Source organism: Anguilla rostrata, chromosome 11 (assembly GCF_018555375.3).
Source record: "Anguilla rostrata isolate EN2019 chromosome 11, ASM1855537v3, whole genome shotgun sequence".
NCBI lineage: Eukaryota > Metazoa > Chordata > Actinopteri > Anguilliformes > Anguillidae > Anguilla > Anguilla rostrata.
Genome location: NC_057943.1, coordinates 6,045,471 through 6,060,782, shown reverse-complemented (window position 1 = coordinate 6,060,782; position 15,312 = coordinate 6,045,471). Strand labels below are relative to the sequence as shown.

The 15,312-nt window shown below is 48.9% G+C and overlaps 1 pseudogene; it reads right to left on the bottom strand.

Annotated features, from left to right (window-relative positions):
• Nucleotides 1-15,312, bottom strand: part of LOC135235328 (ephrin type-A receptor 2-like) — a 37,645-nt pseudogene that overhangs the window by 11,583 nt on the left and 10,750 nt on the right.

Below are 15,312 nucleotides of genomic sequence, written 5' to 3'. Positions count from 1 at the left end.
GAGCTCCACATCCGCCTGCCTATGAATAGCAGCTTTATACATTCAAGCTGACAAAATAACGTTTCTCACCTTGCCATAGCCAGGTAATAATTATTATGCTCCACCAATCACAATGGAAAAACACTAATCCGACTCACCTGCTCCGATAACCTTCTGCTTGGCGATGTGGCTGGGGTGAATCTCACTGGCAAATTTGAGGACGGCCATGTTGGGGTCCTCATACGTGTGGGGGTCCACGTAAGTCTTCAGGGGCTTCAGTTGCTCTGCAAAGGCGGCAATTAACAGATCAAAGGGGTGCTAAATCTTTCGGAGACGACGCTGCCGACGGGAAAGACGGTGCGTTCGAGCGTCCTACCCGAGCTGGAGAAGTACGTGTCCTCAGGGCCTTGCCTGGCTGTGGGATTCCTCCTCCTGTACAGAACAACCGCAGTGTTAGCGTGGTATTTGGATTAATTATCGTTACACTCCAAATGTACAATTTATCATCATTGTGATTAATATTTCTTGCATCGCTGCAGTGCATCCCAGGGTATTTCAATTAAACGGAGAAACTCAAAGAGTTCTAGGTAAAATAAAGATAATTTAAAACATCGTAACATGTATAAACAGATTCTGTGTAACCGCAACTAGATTGTGGCAGATTTTTTAAAAATATTTTTGGTTTGAAAGAGGCAGTTTGAATACTGAAGCACCTGTCCGTTCAAGAGCACTTCAGAAAATGAAGTGTGCAACCACACTGAGCATGTGCAGAGGGGGTGTTTGTCACAGGCAGGCATACAATGGGGACCAAACCTGTGAGGACATTACCAAGGGCTGGCTGTTTTCATTACTTATCAAAGCATAATGCAATTGTGATACTCCAGCTGCACTTCTTACTCAAGAATACATTTCATTGAGAACAAGGGGAGCTTATTAGGATGCCATTCCCACCACAGTCACTGGACCTGAACCCGACAGAACATCTGCGGACACACCAAGTACGAGCAATTTTTCATCTTCAATAAATACCGACACTTTTTAAAAACTTATATTATTAAAAAATAATGTATTCTTGAATAAGACGTATAAATGGAGCATCATAATTATTTATTAGCCCTTGATAAATAACAAAAACACAATCAGTTCTTAGTAGCATCCTCAGACTTTTGGTCCCCACAGTATCTTCTGAGGGCAAAGTCTCGCTGCAGTGACAGGGTTCGAATCACAGGGTTCTGTTTCCAGGGCCACCAGGGTCTGGAGACCAGAAGGAGCGGCAGGACCTCGGCTGATTCACTTCCTCTCGGGCGCGCCGAGCGTGAGAGCACAGCCTCGGAAGCAGACGCACTACGCACACGTTTCGTTCCCGCAGCACCACACGCTCGCGAATTCATGTTCACACGGAGAGAGGTGTCGGGAAGTAGGGAGGACTAGGCTGAACAGAGAGAAACTGCGTGTGCGTGTGTGTGTGTGTGTGCGTGCGCGTCTGCGTGCGCCTGTGTGTGTGTGTGTGTGTGTGCCGGTGTACATGTTTGTGTATGTGTGTATGTGTGTGTGTGCCTGTGTGCGCCCCTGTGTTTGTGTGTGTGTGTGACCACTGATTGCTTTCACCTTGGAGTGAGCCAGAACAAAGCACAAGAATGCCTAAGATGTATGTGCATGACAGAGACAGATAGACAAATAAAGAGGGAGACATAGAGAGATAATGATAGTATTTGTTCATAATTCATGCCATTGCACCGTAGTTGTGAAGTGTTTTGTAGAGCTTTGGCACCATATATATTGAAACATGCCATGCCAATAAAGCAGTTTGAATTGAATTGAATAGAGAGCAAGAGAAAGAGACAGGGAGAGCGAGAGAGAAAGAGAGAGAAAGAGAGGTAGAGAAAGAGACAGGGAGAGCGAGAGAGAGAGCGAGAGAGAGAGAGAGAGAGAGAGAGAGAGAGAGAGAGAGAGAGGTAGAGAGAGAGGGAGGAGGAGAGAGAGGTAGAGAGAGAGAGGTAGAGAGAGAGAGAGAGACAGAGAGAAAGAGAGAAAGAGAGAAAGCGAGAGAGAGAGAGAGAGAGAGAGAGATGTAGAAGAAAGGTTCAGCTGTTCTCCTGACCGTTTGCGTATCAGCAGGACCACCACAACCAGGAACAGCATGGCCCCTCCCCCTGCCGCCGCGCCCACGATCACCGCTGTGTTCCCCCGAGGCGTGTCCTCCACTGAAATAAGCACAGCAACACAGTGTCAACACAGTCATACAGCACAGTGTCAACACAGTCACACAGCACAGTGTCAACACAGTCACACAGCACAGTGTCAACACAGTCACACAGCACAGTTGTATACCACAATCACACAACACAGTCATACAGCACAGTTATACACCACAATCACACAACACAGTCATACAGCACAGTCTCACAACACAGACACACATCACAGTCATATAGCACAGTCATACAGCACAACACCAAAATATAATGCACCACAACAAAGCAACAACACAAGTGAGTGTGACTCCATTTTACCAATCTAAGAGCAAAATGTGTCTGGCTGTGAATGAAGGTGATGTCACGGCTCAGTTGGTTCTCATATATAAGGGTTAGCTTTAATAATACAGCACATTATACACCATAATACTATAAAATAACAAGCTGGGCACATCCGCTGTGCCCCTGAGCAAAGCTTTTCATTCTAATTCCTTCAGAAAACCACTGGCTGTGAACACTAAGCTATGTAAAGTCCCTCTAGGTGTAAGTACGGGAAGCTTCTAACCAAAATGTATTACAATATTATGCAGAGACAGAGAAACCTTCCAATAAAGCGAGGTTTACTCATGCAGTAGTCTGCATCACACAGATCACGGTCACAGTTTCCACATGACCGTTTCCACGCGGTCACAACGAAACGCCGTTCTTCTCGAGCGAAGACGGAGACGGCCGGCGAAGTGCCGTTTCGTTCCCCTCACCTTCCAGAGTCTCGAACCTGAACTCCTCGCTGTACGTGCCCCCCCCTCCCCCGGGGTTCAGGGCCTGAACCCGGAACAGGTAGGCGGTGGCCGGCACCAGGTCCATGATCTGGACCGAGTTCTTGTCCAGGACCAGCACCGTGTACGTGGTGATTTCCTTCTCGCTGTCCTTCTCCTGGAGGAGAAGGTCACAAGCACAACCTCGCGATCACAGAACAGCCAGAGGCAGGCCATCCGCGTTCTCAAACCGGTTTCCTCGTATAATTCCACATATGACCCTCCCTGGTTTCATCCAAAAGCCCGTACGACTCCAATAACAACAGAGACTGATATAATACTGTAATTATGACTAGGACTCCCGGGGCCTGTATCACAGCGTAGGATTATTGAGTAAGCTGGATAGCCGCGCTGAGTAAAACCACGGAGTTCTCACCTTCTTGCGATACATGAGCTCGTAGCGCGTGTTTCGTGGCAAAGCCCTCTGGGATACGGTCCAGGACAGCGCCAGGCTGGTGGATCCCCGCTTGTCCACATGCATGGACGTCACCTTGGGGGGATCTGGGGGATTTAGGAAGAACAGAGCATTGGATTTCATGAAAACACGTACGACGGAAACGTTCCTCCGAGATCAAACAAACAGGACTCAAAATGAATTCTCACCTGTGTAGTGTAATGAACTCTCACCTGTGTGGAGTAATGAACTCTCACCTGTGCAGTGTAATGGACTCACCCAAGTAGTGTAATGGACTCTCACCTGAGTAGTGTAATGGACTCTCGTCTGCATAGTGTAATTCACTCTCACCTGTTTAGTGTAACACACACTCACCTGTGTAGTGTTAATGCATCTCACCTGTGCAGTGTTAATGCATCTCACCTGTGCAGTGTTAAGGCACACTCACCTGTGCAGTGTTAAGGCACACTCACCTGTGCAGTGTTAAGGCACACTCACCTGTGCAGTGTTAAGGCACATTCACCTGTGCAGTGTTAAGGCACACTCACCTGTGTAGTGTAAGGCTGTGGTGACGCTGGTGGCGGCCCTCCGCGCGCTGAACTGAGACACCCCGTTGTGCGCCTCCACGGTGAAGGTGTAGTTGAGGAGCGGCTCCAGCTCGCTCACCCCCACCCTGGGGTGCAGCAGGCCGGACGGCCCGGGCTCGAAGCGCACCTTGTCCCCGCAGGGCAGGCAGACCGCCCACTCGCAGCGCTCGCACGCCACGCTGTACGTGATGTCGCCGCGCCCGCCCGCGTCCGAGGGCGGGCTCCACGACAGCTGCAGCCGTCCGGCAGACGCCTGGGTCGTTATGGCGACGAGGTTGAGCGGGGCCGAGGGCGGAGCTGACAGATGAAAACAAACTGGTGTTTTAGTTATATATACTGCCATCTGGGGAAAGGGGAAACCATCCCCACACCCACACAAACACACACACACACTCGCACACGCATGCACACACACGTACACACACATTCCCTCCCTACACACACACACACACACACGCACACACGCACGCACAAGCACACACGTACATACAAACACACGCACAATACACACATGCAAACACACACACACAGGCACATACACACACACACACCCTCTCCACACACACACACACACACACATACACCCTCCCCACACACATGCACACACACACACACACACACAAGCACACACACTCCTTCAATCTGAGTGAGCTGCATTTGCGGTTTGGTCATAAGAGAGTAAGAGAGAGACCACGGCTTACACACATCTTGGTCAATAAGTTAATGTACCCTACATCCCACACCCACACACACACACCCACACAGATCCCCCTCACACACACACACAACCCCAACACTTTGCAAACCTTGTCAGGGTACAACATAAGAGAGGGGGTCCTCACCCGAGCACGCTGCAGTTTGGGGGTCCTCAGGGGCCCGATAGAACCCCGTTTCGCACTGGCAGGACAGGGCCCCAGGCGCAGACTGCTCTGTGTTCTCCGGGCAAGGCTGGCACGGCTCGGTGGACACGGACTCCTTGAAGAATCCGGGCTGGCATTCTGCGGCACACAGAACAGCAGAGGATAAGCAGGGAGACAGGAATGCCATACGCAGAACACACGGAGATGTGCTATAATGCACCCACACTAAACAACCACACCAAACTCAAAACAGGCCTACATATATCTACACAATTATTTTATTTGCATTAAGTTATGTTTTATATTCAGTTACTATTCATATTTGAATATGTCCTTTACGATATTTCTGGACCGTGTGTCCACATTAATTTGCGGCTGGAACCCATTTTCTTGTTGTGCAGCTAAGCCCGAGGAAGGCATTATTATGATAATCCGCTGGCTTTTGAATTTCAAAACCGCTGATGCACACTCCTGCTTCTTGTTTTTCTACAAACAAGACCCGTCGTCCCACATTCCAGCAGAAGAGCACTACCATCAACACGTTGCAGAGCAGAGAAGGATTCGAGTCACACCAAGAAGACAAACACGCTCACGATGAGTAAAACACAAACCAAGAGGAGCACTACCCATCAACACGGTGCAGAGCAGAGAAGGATTCGAGTCACACCAAGAAGACAAACACGCTCACGACGAGTAGAACACAAACCAAGACGTGCACGAGAAAATGCAGAACGTCATCAAACATCTCGGATAAATTCAGCTGCTTCCCAGCTCCAGTTTCGACACATTACACTTTCCACACAGGCCCTCCTGGGCCTGAGAAAGGTTCAGCGCTCCTCTTTAAGAACTGTGAGAGAGGGGCTCTGTCCCGCGGCAGACGGACGGGGTTCGATCTGCCGTGAAATCTTAAGCCCGGCGTCAATAGGGGGATTAGAAGTTGGGTAAACAACGCGGGACAATGGGCCCGAAAGAGCAAAGGGAAAAGGAGAGATAAGACGCCCCCCTTCTCCGGCCTCCAAAAAAGCCCCCACGCGCACCCAGTCACCTCCTCCCACCCCTTCATCCCTTCATACCTCCATCCCTCCCCCTCCTCCTCCCCCTTTCATTGAGCCTTTTGATTCCAGACCACCAGTCTCTTCTCCCGCAGCTTGTCCTGACTTACACCCCTCTTTCGCCTCCTGGATCACACTCACCCTCTTCCCATCTTCCCCTCACCCTCTTCCCATCTTCCTCTCACCCTCTTCCCATCTTCCCCTCACCCTCATCCCTTCTTCCTCTCACCCGCTTCCCATCTTCCCCTCACCCTCTTCCCATCTTCCCCTCACCCTCTTCCCATCTTCCCCTCACCCTCTTCCCATCTTCCCCTCACCCTCTTCCCATCTTCCCCTCACCCTCATCCCTTCTTCCTCTCACCCGCTTCCCATCTTCCACTCACCCTCTTCCCATCTTCCTCTCACCCTCTTCCCATCTTCCCCTCCCTCCTCTCCCATCTTCCTCTCCTCCTCTCCTCTCCTCTTTCTCCTCACCCTCTTCCCATCTTCCTCTCACCCTCTTCCCATCTTCCACTCACCCTCTTCCCTATCTTCCTCTCACCCTCTTCCCATCTTCCTCTCACCCTCTTCCCATCTTCCTCTCACCCTCTTCCCATCTTCCACTCACCCTCTTCCCTATCTTCCACTCACCCTCTTCCCTATCTTCCTCTCACCCTCTTCCCATCTTCCTCTCACCCTCTTCCCATCTTCTGTTCACCCACTTCCTATCTTCTGTTCACCCACTTCCCATCTTCTGTTCACCCACTTCCCATCTTCCTCTCACCCTCTTCCCTTCTTCCCATCTTCCTCTCACCCTCATCCCATCTTCCTCTCACCCTCATCCCATCTTCCTCTCACCCTCTTCCCATCTTCCTCCCACCCTCTTCCCCTCAAAGCGTCTTGCTCGAGGGCCGTCAAGTTAACCAGCTCCTCGGTCTCGGCCTCCCTCTTCCCCTCTCCTCTCCTCTCCTCTCTTCCCCTCTCCTCTCCTCTCCTCTCCTCTTTTCTCCTCTCCTCTCCTCTCTTCCCCTCTCCTCTCCTCTCCTCTCTTCCCCTCTCCTCCCTCTCCTCTCTTCTCCTCCCTCCCTCTCCTCTCCCTCCTCTCCCTCCCTCCCCTCCCCTCCCCTCCTCTCCTCTCCTCTCCTCTCCCCCCCCTCCCCTCCCCTCCTCTCCTCTTTTCTCCTCTCCTCTCCTCCCCATTTTCTATTCCAGCGCTTCGCTTCGTTCCGGGAGAGAGAACAAAATCAGGCGAGTCGCACGCTGAATTGCGCAAGAGCGCAACCGCTCCGTGTGAATCAGACCCGTTGAGCCCGGGGGGCAAAATTAAAAGCGGCAGAACCGTGGGAGGACGACAATAAAAGAAAGAGATTAAGAATGCGAAGAATTTTGAAATCTAGAGGGGGGGGGGGGGGGGATTCGTGCAGGTGCGTCAAATTCACCCCCGAACTGCCGTCGGCCGCGATGAAGGGCATACTGTTCCTCCTCTGAGGAAATCCGTCTGTCTGGCGCGTACGAAACGGAGGAAGAACGGGAGCTGCTAGACATGACCGGCCATGCCCCACCGTAAAAAGGGGCGCTTTCTCAAACAAACGCGTCCGTCACTACTTTCACAACTGCATCAATACTGTTTTTGTTCATGCATCTATAGAGATTTAAAAAAAGATGAGGCTTTAATTGCTTATATTCCTGGTGTTTAGCAAGTATACTGGGTGCTTACAACCTTTTTATTTTTCTTTCTTTTTTTAATGCATACCACATATTGTGAGGATACCACAATGGCATGTAATGCACGTCTACCTATTCTTCTCCACGTTGGACCACAATGTCAGCCAAGGCCTTTGAGCCACCCTTGGTCATGCCTTTCAAGCAATATTTATCCTGTGTGTAACTATGGATGTATTAGTGTTTGTATATCGTATTGTTGAAAGACATTTTCAAATAAGAAAACAAACACAGCTCCTCCGCATTGTGCCGTGTGAATCGAGGTTAGTGTTCCATCAGCTTATGTAGGCTCAGGATGTGCAAAACAGAACCTACGCCTTGCAATTTACCCACCAGGTTCAGAAACCGCAATGAATGCAAACGTGCTAGGACCGCTCTGTCGCTAATACCGCCTATGTGCGGTTCAGACGAACCCTTCAGACGTCTTTTTGGTAGGAAGAAAATCGAGTGGGGGGTTTGGGATCATTTGACATGAAAGGGTTTCAGGTTCAAAGTCTAAGCCCCCCCCGCCCCCTCCCTCCGCAGAAAGGCTTATTTTTCTGACTGCGCCCCTGCAGAGTGCGCAGTCCCCCCCTCTCCCCACCAGCTGTTTCGGGCGCCTTTTTAAGGACGCCCCATAAACACCCCCGCGGAGGACGTGACTGAAAGGAGGGCGAGATGGTGACAGAATGTCCGAAAGGGACCGCTTGGCACCCCCCCGGGAGAGAACTGCCCCCTTCGCTGAGAAAGGGTGGACAGCTGCTGCCCCGTGCCAACCCCTCACACAACCCCACCCCCGCAACACCCCCCCCCCCCCAAATTATTATTGCGCCTGCCCTTGCCCTTCGCGTTCACCAAATTCCAAATCTCCCCGATACCCCCACCCCTCTCCCCAAGTCTCCTGCTGCTAGCACAGGTGAGGGTCTGGGCTCTTTTCATAAGCAGCTACCCACCCACCACCCCCCCCCACACACACACACACACACATGCTCACACACACACACACACAAACACAAATGTTCACACACACACGCACGCACACATGCACACAGAACAGCAGTGCGTAGAACACAGTTCCATTCAGCTTCGGGGGGGAAAAGAGGCAACAAAAAAAAAAAAAACGAAAAAACAAAACACTTGTCGCAAATAGCGGAGATGCCGCACACCACACACCACACAAACACACACGCCACACACACACACACACACACGCCACACACACGCACACACACACACACACACACACACACACACACACACACACACACACACACACACACACACACACGCCACACACACGCACACACACACACACACGCCACACAAACACACACGCACACACACACACACACACCACACAAACACACACGCCACACACACGCACACACACACACAAACACACACGCCACACAAACACACACGCCACACACACGCGCACGCACACACACACACACACCACACGAATACACACACGCGCTGGGTTGCACCAGGAGACGCAGCGGATTGCATCAGCCTGTGTATAAGGGCTACCGCGCGCGGCAGCCGTGTCCTCCAGGCAAATACAGCCCAAGTAAACACGACCGCTGAGCGTCCGCATGAGACCGCCAGGCTTACACTGCGCCCCAAATATTTAAAAACTACAGTCAGAACGCAAACATCTGACACACACATATAAAAACATAGAGCTGGCGCGTCTGAATAAAATGGAAACTGAAACCCTGAAGTGCTGAAAGTCAGACTTTGAGATTAATAAGGGTTTCGGGGATTTTCTTTGTGTGCTGAATTCCAGTCGTGATAAAATACAGAAAATCGTTTATAAAAAAAAAATCATGTGAGCCCAACAACAGACTGCTCTTTAGCAAAGAGGGGGCTGGGTCCATCTTTTCGGACACAACAGGAAGCAGGAACAGCGCGGCCGACACTTCACTTCCTTCCTCGAGCAGCCAATCAGCGCGGGCGGGCAGAAAGAACGGAACAGGAGGCCAAGACGCAGGAGGAGGAGAGGGAGAAGAGAACAGAGAATGCGACCCGAAAACAAAAAAAAACACACACACAAGTACCCAGGGAGAGCTACATAAAAAGTTTTTTTTTTTTCTTCCCTCTTTTCTTAAAGGTCATTAAATGGGTCAGGAAAATAAGTCTGTCCAGACCTTTTATTGGGGCTGAGAAACAAGGGGGAGCAATTGACCCAAACATGCGTGAGAAAAAAGGATTGTTTCTCCCAGTCCCCCCTTTCAGACCTCTCCCTTGGGGTTTGCCTTTCACCCTTTTATTAGCCAATGGCTGGAGGACCGAATGGGGGGTTTCCAGGGGGGTGGGGGGTTGGGGGCGGGGGTGCTGACGTGTGTGCTGCAGTGGGAAGGGGGGAGTGGTGGGGGCTGTTGGGAGAACATTGCTGGGATAGACTGAATGGATGGATGGATGGATGGATGGATGGATGGATGGGTGGGTGGGTGGGTGGATGATGGATGGGTGGATGAATGGATGGATGGATGGACAGATGAATGGATGAGTGGGTGGGTGGAGGAAAGACAGTAGGAATCTCTCCGTAGCTCAGGGTGGAGGTCACTGTTTACATAAGAAAAGAAACGACACAAGCCTACACACTGAGCAAAAACAGCAGGCCTGTATCCCCCACAGGGCCAGCACAGAGTTAAATCTGTCCCCGTCTGTGGGGATGCAGTGGAGTGGTGGCCAAGTAAAATAAACAGAGGAGAGGGAGAGGAAGAGAGAGAGAAAGACTGAGTGAGTGAGAGACAGAGAGAGAGAGGGAGAGAGAGAGAGAGAGAGTGAGACACAGGGAAAGACAGAGAGAGCAAGAGAGAGACAGAGAGAGAGTGAGTGAGTGAGACACAGAGAAAGAGAGAGCAAGAGAGAGAGAGAGAGAGAGAGAGAGAGAGAGGACAGCAGCCAGTGACTCATTTCCAGGGGGAGGAGGCTGAATTCAGAAGCTTGGCTCTAATAAGAAAATACTTGAGAGAGAAAAATTAAACAAGATAAAACAAAGATCTTTATGTAACAGTACAGAATCATTAATCAAGTGACTCAGAAAATCCCACAGGATAAGGGGGGGCGGGAGGTAATTAACGCACAGGGCTAAGCCTCAGCTTGACGCTGGTTTCGGTGTACTACTTCACTTGTTTCGGTTTTTGTTTTATTTTTTTGGGAAGGTGGGTGAGGGGGATATTTCCCTTTACATATAAAGGTACTTTTTTTCATAGGCAGCTGTTGGGACTGCAGAGGAAGCCAGTACATTGTTGCCCAATATGCTGTTCTGAAGTTATGGGTAAAATATAAGGTTGCCTACGTCATCCAGAAATGTATGTAGCGTAGATACAGTTATGAACAAGACACTGGCAGTCTTTTTTTAACGTTTAATTTAAATTCTTGACTGCTGTCTATCCCCCCCCCCCTCCTCGATCTCAGCATTTAATGGGATCCTTTTCATTTGTGTTTTTTTTAAATCCATTTTTTAATTGCTGATGTTTAACTGGGAATACGCCTGGTTTCATTCAGCGCTGGAGGACTTCACCATGTTTGCTTCCCCTCGCGCAACGCGAGCGGTCAGGGGAACGCTGTCAATATTGACCGAGTTCCCCCAGCCCTGCTAGCACCTGCCGCGCCGCGGTATGCGCACCACCTGCACATTCGCTGCAACACGCATCCCTCGTCCTGCGAGCGCGTTTCAATGCGACAGGATCCCGACGGACCAGCTGAGCTGGATCACACGTGTGTGTGTGTGTGTGTGTGTCTTCATTAAGCCGGGATCTAACTGGTAGATGCTTATATTTTACGATCTTAATGTTTATTTTCTCTTACGCAAGTCTCTCGTGTGCTCTTTGTGCGTTTCCTATTCTTTGTACCCTTTTGTGAATATATATATCCAGTGGTGCTGCATGGGGGGCGAGGTGGGGGGGGGGGGGTGTGTTAGGACAATTCCAGGGTTTTTGTCTGACAGGAGCCCTCAAAAAAACTGTGCAGTAATTGTGATGGGATGGGGGGGGGGGTCTGGGGTGGTAGAGCCCAGTGTGAGATCTTTTCATGGGCCCAAAATCCCAGGCAACGCCCCTGAATACACTCATGCGTACGGCTCTGTCTTAGACGGTAAAGGGGGGGGGGGGGGGCACATGTTAAACTCTGTGTGGAGGGAGTGCAGGGGCAGAGAGGGCCAGACAAGAAATCAGGGGGTCGGTATTGAGAGGGTAAAGGTGTGCGGGCAGTCAAAAGGACCATCAAATCAAAAAGGTCAAATCAAAAAGACAATTACACCCCTGCTTTGCATGTCTCCTACCAGCAGGGTGCTGGCCTCACAGGTAGCCCAAGCTACAGGTGAACTCCCCTACTGGACAACACAGTGCCACCCAGGTAGCTTGTAAAACTGCACAGCCAAGTCATCTGAAGGAATGTAGGAGAACATGTGTAGCCTTACTTTGGAATAATGGCTAGTTTTAGTTTACGTGAAAACATATCAGATGAAAACTGTATCTTAAGTATGCAGGCAGGAACTTAAATATGCAGGCAGGAAATAAAGGCATATCTCCCTCATTCTCTATCTAAAAATCAGACCGTAAGCAACTAGAACAGGTACAAAATCATTTTCGCAGGTTGACAATAAATGGCATAACACAAACTTTTATTTTCTATCGGTTAACAATTTGCGTTCAAATTCTGGGTTGAAACATTTTAAATTAAGGTAGAAGGTACACTGCTTGTGTATAATTCTGTCATTGACCCGGTTTGATTGTCCACAGCTGTTAACTGGGCGCAGTTTTGTAGATAACTGTGCCGTGCGGGTTATAGTCCGCTGACTCTGTTTGGCACACCACGGCAACAATCTCATCCGTGCCTCCACTGCACTCAAGCTGAAAAAGTAGGTTGTCACAACTGATGCATTAAATCAAGGCGGCAAGCACGCCAGGGCTGTACGCATTCAAATACTTTCCAGCGAAGAAATGTAATCTAACCTTCACCGTGTCAACGTGCTAGAAACAAACGCCCTCTTGTTCCCCATGTTACACAGTACTATGCCCTGGCTTTATGACATCACAACCAAGTTTTTCTGATATCAAGCCACCAAGAGAGTCTACTGAAGAGCAGGTTTTCTTAGAATGTTTCTTAGAATGTTTTTTTTTCTTCAACATTCCAAGTCAGTGTTCTAGAACTCCGTTGCTTTCAGTCACCAGCAGTGATTGTGACTTCAGCATCAGAATGTTCAGATAAGAACACTCTAATCGCTTGCACCAGCGCAGTACAGCGTGTATCTGATGTTTGTTCACGCTGTCGAGATTTCCTCTTTGTCAGACTCCATTTACTGCCATTGTGAAGAGAGCAAACGGGCCCCAAACCCCAAGGTATTATGGGGAAAAATACAAATGGGCGAGTTAGCGGGAGGGCGGCAGAGGAACGAAGCACAGCGACAATGGAAAAGCCCTGAGCTGGCGGGATGGACCGCAGCGGATTAGCCAGCCCGCGCTTCCGCTGGGGGCCCATCCTGTTTGGGGGGGGGGGGTGTCGCTGTGCTGACCTGTGGGGGGGGGGGGGGGGGGGGAGCTCCTGCACATCAAGGGCAACAAATTCTCTGGCTATTCAAAGCCCCTACACAACACCATCACAAGCATGCCCCATAAAGGAAGCAATATGGGCACAAAAAGTAAACATGAAAGGTGGCTGCAAGCATAAGCAACTGGGGAAGCAAGCAGCTCAAATGTAACAATGCACCACAGCACTGAAGAATACAAACCCAGCATTAAACTGGGAATATTTAATTAAACGGTCACTTGATTTTGATTTTGCACGGTAGAAACACAGCTAATATATTTTTACACTTGACTTCAGTGTGTGAAGTCAAACCACGCCAAAGTCAGACCATTTCCATGTAAATGGGAACTCTTTTTCTGTCATGCCATACTTCTATCAGGACCAAAACAACCACCAAACTACATGCCCAATGACAAATCACTGGTAGACAATACAGAATAATAAGACATTGCAGCTATTAAGCCACTACTAAACAATACCAATAACTAAAACTTTACTATTATGCCAAGACGAAATGACTGTTTTTCGTAATAATTATTATAAATTCTCAACAGCCCAGGGGAAACTTAGTATATTTCTATCGAGAATTTAGCTAAAGGTCTAGACAGTGACACTATACAAGGCTCCTCAAAACTGCCTCACATTAACAGGTTGCTGAGGGGTGCAATTCAAATCTTTTACACAACCTGCAATGAAGGCACCAGATCATGTGACTGGAAACATTTTCGACAATCACGAAATTGCTCCCAGCGGTGAACAAAATGCAAATATTTGGAATTGGGTCTACACACACGAGGACCACGAAACGCCTGAAATCATACCGGTGGTGTAGCAAAGACACGCCTAAACTGGGACAGGCATGCAAAGTTTCTTTTGATCCTTCAAAAGATTGTGCAAGTTCAAAAAACATTGTTTAAAAAAAATGTGTTGAAAGGTGAGCAGGGGGGGGGACACATCCTGAAAAGACCTGATTTGATTGGCTTTCCCCCCCACAGAAAAAAGGAATCTAAAAATGAAGTCTCCTCTAGACATTTACAGATAGTTTGTTCTGTTGTATTCTAAAAGTCATAGAGAAACGGAACGAAGATCGAAGGACTTCTGCTGGAATGTCCAAACGAAACGAAGAATCTGAGACAAATCTCCGCCACTGAAATTCATTACGAGAAAAATTCTGCAGTAAGACGCTGCGAATGAAAGTTTTAAAATATATATATATTTTTTACCCGTTTTATTTCCAATGAAGTTTTTGAAGAAAAGAAAAAAAACATTTCATTCCTTTCTGACGGACAATGGTGTCTCAGGAGGTTGCAGATTACAGCAGCATTTCTCGGGCATGACGGCAGTGGAATCTTCCGGATCCGCGAGTGCCAGGCGGCTTCCGCTTCAGGTGCAGCATTCCTTCGCGCTGCCGCGGGTCAGGGACCTCGCTCCTGCATCCTCGGCACGTCCTGCCACCGCCGCTCAGATCTAAGGCCACCTTTCCTCATTTCCTCACTGTGGCCCAGTGGCCCCGGGGGGAAAAACAAGATGGCCGACCCGAAATCACAACCCTGCAGGCTTCTCTTCTCTTTAACAAGACTATGGACAGACCTCTGGTGTTTGCCATGATTAAAAAACTAAGAATCACCCGTGATGAGAAACAAGAGCATAAGTTAACATTATTCACTGATAACAGCATACTATAGCTGATCTAGATTTGCTCCCAATTTAAGCTTTAACATTAGAGCTTTAACATTTTTTCCATGTTAAATTAGTAACTTTAATGTTATTTTTTACTACAAGGTCTTAAACGTCTCACGTTTTGAACCATGTTAAAATTCACAAAGATGCAGAATAAAACTTTTATAAGATAAGCAATGTAAACAGTGGATATATCAAAGCTACTGTATCATCCACTGAAACATTCCTTTAATTCTAATATCTCAGACCTCATTAAGTAAATGACTATTTTACTGACACTGACACTGAGGGAAAGAGTAAGTCCAGATAAACTGAGAGGTATTTGAATATGTTACAAGCCAATGCTGTATAGGTCAGCCTGAAAGCATTTATCATTTTGTTCACGGGTGTGATCTCTAATGAAAAACTGCTCAAATCAAATTTTGAAGCAAACGCAAACTTGGAGGGGCACACCCAAAAATCAGTAAATCCCCCCCCACCCCCCCGCTCATTCTCTACCTTAGTTTTTATCTCTACTCCACTTTTGCCCTTT